General features: G+C 39.9%; 1 long non-coding RNA gene across 1 annotated transcript; it reads right to left on the bottom strand.

Moving 5' to 3' along the window:
- Positions 1-1,891: 1,891 nt before the first annotated feature.
- On the bottom strand, positions 1,892-3,569 carry LOC140321140 (uncharacterized). The gene is made up of 2 exons (XR_011918836.1): positions 3,448-3,569; positions 1,892-2,681 (listed from the first exon to the last, which is right to left on the bottom strand). It is a non-coding gene; the product is annotated as an uncharacterized lncRNA (long non-coding RNA).
- Between the last annotated feature and the right edge of the window lie 4,094 nt (positions 3,570-7,663).

Genomic DNA, 7,663 nt, shown 5'->3' with positions numbered 1-7,663 from the left:
CACTAATGTTAAATAAGCAAGGCTTACAACTAGTGGATCCATTGTGTTCTAAAAGTGGTCAGTAGGGCCAAGTTCACAGGGCTCTGTGCAGGACATGAGTTTCTTCCCATCAAGGAACTCATGTGTTCAAACCATATCTTTATGGAGCTGGCTTTGTACACATGAGTACATGGTGGAACATTTGGCTTCACCAAGCTGTTGCCACAAGGTTGGAAAGTCCACAGTTGTCTAACAAAACTTTGTATGCTGTAGCATTTACAGTACCCTTCACTGGAAACACCAAAGTTCGGGCTATATAGGTAAGTGTGATGGTCAGGGGTTCACGTTCTTTTGGTCATATAGCGTATAGCTAAATATTAGGGTTGAGCAAACTATTAAACTTCTTCATACTGTGGGAAACAGATTAAGCAAACTGTTAAATATAAAAAACTATAAAACAAATCTGAGATAAATTAACTAAATAAACATAGCTGAAATAAAAATATAATAAATGTATAATTAATCATAGAAAAGGAAGTAGAAAACAGGAAGATCCCATTGTGAGGAAACAGACAATATATGGAATGTTCATAGCAGAACCTGTAGTTTAGTAAATAACACGACAGGTAAGAGCGGTCACAGAGTTAGCGCTGATCACTTTTTCAGTTAAAGGGGAACTATAATTAATATAAAATAATAGAGTGGAGGATTTTACAAACTTGCATGCCAGAGCTGCTATTGGTTGGATGGGCACAGGCATAGGACACTTCTCTAGAAGTCTCAAAGGACTTACTGTTCTCAATCCTTCCAGCTGTTGACTATGAGACAAAATCAATAAAGTGGACCGAGCATATAATTTCACTAATGTTAAATAAGCAAGGCTTACAACTAGTGGATCCATTGTGTTCTAAAAGTGGTCAGTAGGGCCAAGTTCACAGGGCTCTGTGCAGGACACATGAGTTTCTTCCCATCAAGGAACTTATGTGTTCAAACCATATCTTTATGGAGCTGGCTTTGTACACATGAGTACATGGTGGAACATTTGGCTTCACCAAGCTGTTGCCACAAGGTTGGAAGGTCCCCAGTTGTCTAACAATTCTTTGTATGCTGTAGCATTAACAGTACCCTTCACTGGAAACACCAAAGTTTGGGCTATATAGGTAGGTGTGATGGTCAGGGGTTCACATTCTTTTGGTCATATAGCGTATAGCTAAATATTAGGGTTGAGCAAACTATTAAACTTCTTTATACTGTGGGAAACAGATTAGGCAAAGTTAAATATAAAAACTATAAAACAAATCTGAGATAAATTTACTAAATAAACATAGCTGAAATAAAAATATAATAAATGTATAATTAATCATAGAAAAGGAAGTAGAAAACAGGAAGATCCCATTGTGAGGAAAACAGACGATATATGGATTGTTCATAGCAGAACCTGTAGCTTAGTAAATAACACGACAGGTAAGAGCGGTCACAGAGTTAGCGCTGATCACTTTTTCAGTTAAAAGGGAACTATAATTAATATAAAATAATAGAGTGGAGGATTTTACAAACTTGCATGCCAGAGCTGCTATTGGTTGGATGGGCACAGGCACAGGGCACTTCTCTAGAAGTCTCAAAGGACTTACTGTTCTCAATCCTTCCAGCTGTTGACTATGAGACAAAATCAATAAAGTGGACCGAGCATATAATTTTCTGATCATCGCACATATTTTGAGCTTGCTGGACATCTCATTCCCAAACCATGGACATTATTATGGCATTTACCATCCTGAGAAGTCCTTCCAGAAGATTTTAAGGCTTCTCTGGGAGAACTGGTACTCATTCAGCTAAAACAGCATATGGGAGGCCAGGTACTGAAGTTGGATGACCTGGCTTACAATCTGCATTTTTTTCAGTAGGGTTGGGGTTCTTTGGAAAACAGTTGACATGTCAAATTGGTCATACCATGTCTTTATGGAGCTGGCTTTGTACACAGGGGTACAAATGTGCAGCCACAGAAAAAGTGCCTTCCTCAAACTGTTGCCACATGATTGGAAGTGCACAATCATCTAAAATGTCTTTGTATGTTGTAGCATAGATTGTACACTTCACTTGAAACACCGTAATGTGTACACTTCACTTGAAACACCGGAATGTATTTTGGAGGGGTGTCCACATACCTTGGCCATATTGTTTAAAGACCAAATATCCACATAATAAACATATAATGTAACTATAGTAGTGTTTCTGGGTCTTTTTAACATAGGGGAACCCCTTGAAATAACTTTCAGGTCTTCAGGGAAACCGGGCTGTAATTACCATATCCACAGCTCACAGTATATTAGTGTGGTGGTCAGTGGGAAGGATGCGCCCTACATTTCTGGACAGAGGGAAGGCTTCCACCCTTACAGATAGCCAAAAAGATCATTGGTATCTATTAAACTGACCTGAGAGAAACAGATTGCTCATTGCTCAAGAAACCTCTCTGGAGGAACCTTAGGGTTCTACAGAACCTTTTTGAGAAACACTAAACTAAGGTGTTCATGGCTGGTTTTAATCAAGAGCTGATGCAGAATAAGGAATAGCCAGTATTAGAAGCTACGGTCTGCTGCCCTCTAGAGGACACTCTGTATTACCTCTTCTTCTTGCTGACAATCATGTCCATCGTTTGCAGCAATCTTCTTTCCAAGGCTTGAATGTCGGCTTCTGTCACATTCCTCAAAGAAAAAAACAAAACTATTTTAAATCCTGTTTTTCAGCCTACCTGTTTCTTGCATGCTTCTTTGGGCAATGTTTGGAGGAAGCTGCGGGTATCAAATACTTGATAAACATTTCTCACAAGCACAAGGGTGCTTTCACAGCATAATGCAAGGACATAGCTGTCACAATGGGCCTGATTTATTAAAGCTCTCCAAGGCTCTAATATATTTAGGTTTTGTGTGTAGATACACACACACACAATAGACATTGGGTCTGATATATTAAAGCTCTCCAATGCTTTAGAGCAGGGGTCCTCAAACTACGGCCCGCGGGACGAATACGGCCCGCTGAGGTTCTCCATCCGTCAGGTAACAATTAGATACTGAATGTTCCCTTAGAGCAAGTGTGCCCACACTTTTTTGGCTTGAGAGTCACTTTTAAAATAACCAAGTCAAAATGATCTACCAGCAATACAAACTTGGGCTTAATAGCTCCTGTGCGCGGTAGAATTTATTTTGAAAGGCAGGGCTCCGTGATCTACTGGTGTTGCCTTTGCTATCTACTGGTAGATCAAGATCCACCTGTTGCCCACCCCTGCCTTAGAGGAACTAGCTCTACAATAATGCAAAGCTCCTGTATGAACCCATACCTTGAAGGTGTTCAGTCTGAACAGAACTCAGACAAAAGGGCACTAACTGTCTGCTGGGCCCAAAGGACGGCTAACCTGCAATGCTCACAGAGTATTAAAATAATACACAGGACCTGTTAAGCCTCAGGACTTACCTCAAAAAGTAGGACATATAGGTGTAAGGACAATTCACAGCACCAAAACCAGACAGTAAGGCCATAAGTGTCACTCCGATGACGCCCACCCTGCTGATCAGCTGCTCGATGGACAGAATTCCTGTGGGGAAGAGTCAGAATGTAAGTATGAATTGCGCATTTGCAGCCATGTAGCAAAAGGACCTGCACACATGACTTAAGTCATAGTAGAAGACTGCTGAGCTGGCATCTCTTATACACTGGTTAAACTCAAACATATAGATTCAAGTGGATATGCAATGAAAATTTGCTATCATATAGAAAATATTAAAAAAAAAAAATATATAAAGCAGTGCACATCCTATGCCTGGGTTCCGTGCAAAAGAGTTTGACCTTTGCAATGATGGTACTTTAGGGGGACATGAGAGGGGGCCCAGAAAATTCTAATGGCTCTCATGGCCTAAGGCTACGTACACACGTGCAATAATTGTTGTTGGAAAGGAATGACTAACAATCGATCGTCTGATATTGGTAACAAAAAAAAAAAAATGAACAACGATGGAGAACAAGGAATGTCGCTGGAAACAAACGACTGCCCCGGCAGATCTGATTGGGTGTTGATCGTTCACTATTGTGAATCATCTATTGTGTGTACGGTCATTCAGTGACTGTGGATGGTTCTGTGGTACACTTTCTCCGATACACATCACTTCCTGCATCGTTTAAACGAATATATCTAGTGCTTATAGATCATTGGGGGATAATATTTAAAGTATCGTTCATATCGTTTCATCATGTACAGAATCATGCACTATGCGCTTGTTTAAAATAAACGTGAATAATCACTGATCGGTCGTTAATCGTTTGTTTTCTAATGACAACTACTGCGGACGACAAAGACTAGGACCAATAGGATCACACAAAGATTGAGCTTCCAGTGGAAATATCTAGAGCTGTGAAACAAAATTTATTATATAATAAAGATGATAAAAAGGCTAAAATCCTGCTGATGAAAAGGCTAAAATCCTAAACACAGCCCCCCCCAGCTACACATGAATTATCAGGTTTATTAAAACAGGACTGAGATCAATATTGGTATATGGTTTTCAATATATATGCTAAAAGGTTAAATCTCTTCTCATTCTCAAGCTCTTCGGGGCAGGGTCCTTTCCTCCTCCTGTGTCACTGTGTCTGTATCTGTCTGTCATTTGCAATCCCTAGTTGCAAATGTGCTGCGTAATATGTTGGCGCTATATAAATCCTGTTTATTACTAATATTATTATTAATATTATTATTATTATTAATAATTATAATAATAAAGCTAAGCAAGTGCTGTGAGTGCAGGACATCATAGGACTGTCAATATGACCCCCTTCACCCACAGTGTAATAATGTAGGACTGCTGATTGCATTATTAAAGGACAGGTCCGAGGTCACATGACTTATGGCACCGCACATCCAGATCACTAACAGAACAGATTTCAGAGGTTGAAATGAGGGAATGAAGGCAGGCTAACCCTTTGAAATGTGTGCCTACATTCCCTCATACATCAACGAGTATCTGGGTATTTTATTATCTGCGTGCTGACCCCTATAATACTCCTTAGATGTGGAAAAGTCTAGGTTCCTTCTGATCCAACCTCATTTGGAGCTTTAAGCTCCCTTGGAAAGGCTTCCCCACCGAAAAGAGACATTCAATATAACCTCTCTAAAAGTGAATCTAACCAATTCCGACACATCCCATGCGTTGTCTGAAATGTACTATATCTGATTAAGCACATATGCAAAACGTAACACCAAATACCTTTTTGGCTATCTGTAGAGGGTGACATTCTTTCCACTGTGAGCTGTGGATATAGTAATTATAGCAGGGGTTCCCTGAAGTCCTAAAGTTATTTCAAGGGGTTCCCCCATGTTAAAAAGTTTGAGAGAGGTTGCACTGGAGTGATGGAGTCATGGCCTCTGAGTTTTACTTACCTGCTATTTAACAGTCCCAGGATCTCAAAAATAATCAGTTCAAACATAGTGCAAGAAAAAGCGAAAGTCACCGAGAAGACCACTTGAACGACATACTGCCGCACCTGAGAGAAGAAATCAAACAGTCACCATGGCTGTATAAAATTGATGGCTCCCTCCAGGGCTTTAAGGTGAGAGGACGACAAAGACTAGGACCAATAGGATCACACAAAGATTGAGCTTCCAGTGGAAATATCTAGAGCTGTGAAACAAAATTTATTATATAATAAAGCTGATAAAAAGGCTAAAATCCTACTGATGAAAAGGCTAAAATCCTAAACACAGCCCCCCCCCCCAGCTACACATGAATTATCAGGTTTATTAAAACAGGACTGAGATCAATATTGGTATTTTGTTTTTAATATATATGCTAGAAGGTTAAATCTCTTTTCATTCTCAAGCTCTGCGGGGCAGGGTCCTTTCCTCCTCCTGTGTCACCGTGTCTGTATCTGTCTGTCATTTGCAATCCCTAGTTGCAAATGTGCTGCATATTATGTTGGCGCTTTATAAATCCTGTTTATTACTATTATTATTAATAATTATAATAATAAGGCTAAGCAAGTGCTGTGAGTGCAGGACATCATAGGACTGTCAATATGACCCCCTTCACCCACAATGTAATAATGTAGGACTGCTGATTGCATTATTAAAGGACAGGTCTGAGGTCACATGACTTATGTCACCGCACATCCAGATCACTAACAGAGCAGATTTCAGAGGTTGAAATGAGGGAATGAAGGCAGGCTAACCCTTTGAAATTTGTGCCTACATTCCCTCATACATCAACGAGAATCTGGGTATTTTATGATCTGTGTGCTGACCCCCTATAATACTCCTTAGATGTGGAAAAGTCTAGGTTCCCTCTGATCCAACTCCATTTGGAGCTTTGCGCTTCCCCACCCAAAAGAGACATTCAATATAACCTCTCTAAAAGTGAATCTAACCACTTCCGACACATCCCATGAGTTGTCTGAAATGTACTATATCTGATGAAGCACATATGCGAAACGCATTGGACCAATAGGAGCAATTGTAGCAAATCGGTCTAACCCATGATAATCTTGTTTCTGGACTTTGCTTGAAACTGTTAATGCATTAATGTATATAATTTGAGTGTTTCTGCTATGTTTAGTAAGATTTACTTACTTACTTTTGATCTGTATATAAATGTTTGATGTTTTTCATGCTAACGTCCATAAAGCCTCACTCTACTATTAGACCTAGAACAAATCAGCATCTTTTTGTACTGTAAAGGAATGGGAAATAAAGTGAACCTGTTTCTTTATCCAGCATTATTAAAGCACAAGTTCACTTTAACTTAAAGTTACTAAAACCCGTCATTACCTATCAATCAGTTCTATAAATTAAAGCATGAAACATAGGAAACCATTTATAACAAGCTATATGGCAGTGTTTCTCAACCAGGGTTCCCCCAGAGGTTACTAGAGTCCCTTAAGCAGTTTATGCCTTTCAGGTCAGTTTAGGTGACACCAATTACCTTTTTGGCTATCTGTAGAGGGTGAAATTCTTTCCACTGTGAGCTGTGGATATAGTAATTATAGCAGGGGTTCCCAGAAGTCCTAAAGTTATTTCAAGGGGTTCCCCCATGTTAAAAAGTTTGAGAGGTTGCACTGGAGTGATGGAGTCATGGCTTCTTTGAGTTTTACTCACCTGCTATTTAACAGTCCCAGGATCTCAAAAATAATCAGTTCAAACATAGTGCAGGAAAAAGCGAAAGTCACTGAGAAGACGACTTGAACGACATACTGCCGCACCTGAGAGAAGAAATCAAACAGTCACCATGGCTGTATAAAATTGATGGCTCCCTCCAGGGCTTTAAGGTGAGAGGATTTTAGTGCTGTCCAGAAGCAGCATGTTTGGCTCAGTGGTTAGCAGTCTGGCCTTTGCAGCGCTGGGTCCCAGGTTCAAATCTCAGCCAGGACACTATCAGGTAGTCTGGTTTTTTCCCGCATTCTAAAAACATGCAGTTAGCTTAATTGGCTTCCCCCCAAAACTGACCTTGGACTGTAATAAAGACATATGACTATGGAAGGGACATTAGATTGTGAGCTCCTTTGAGGGACAGCTAGTGACATGACTATAAACTTTGTACAGTGCTGTGTAATATGTTGGTGCTATATAAATATTGGAGAATTATAATAATGCAGGGCTCTATTGGAGAGAATTCTCCATAGGGGCTCACAATCTAATATCCCGAAC

This window comes from Pyxicephalus adspersus, unplaced genomic scaffold, assembly GCF_032062135.1.
Source record: "Pyxicephalus adspersus unplaced genomic scaffold, UCB_Pads_2.0 Sca855, whole genome shotgun sequence".
NCBI lineage: Eukaryota > Metazoa > Chordata > Amphibia > Anura > Pyxicephalidae > Pyxicephalus > Pyxicephalus adspersus.
This window is presented reverse-complemented; position numbering and strand designations above follow the sequence as displayed.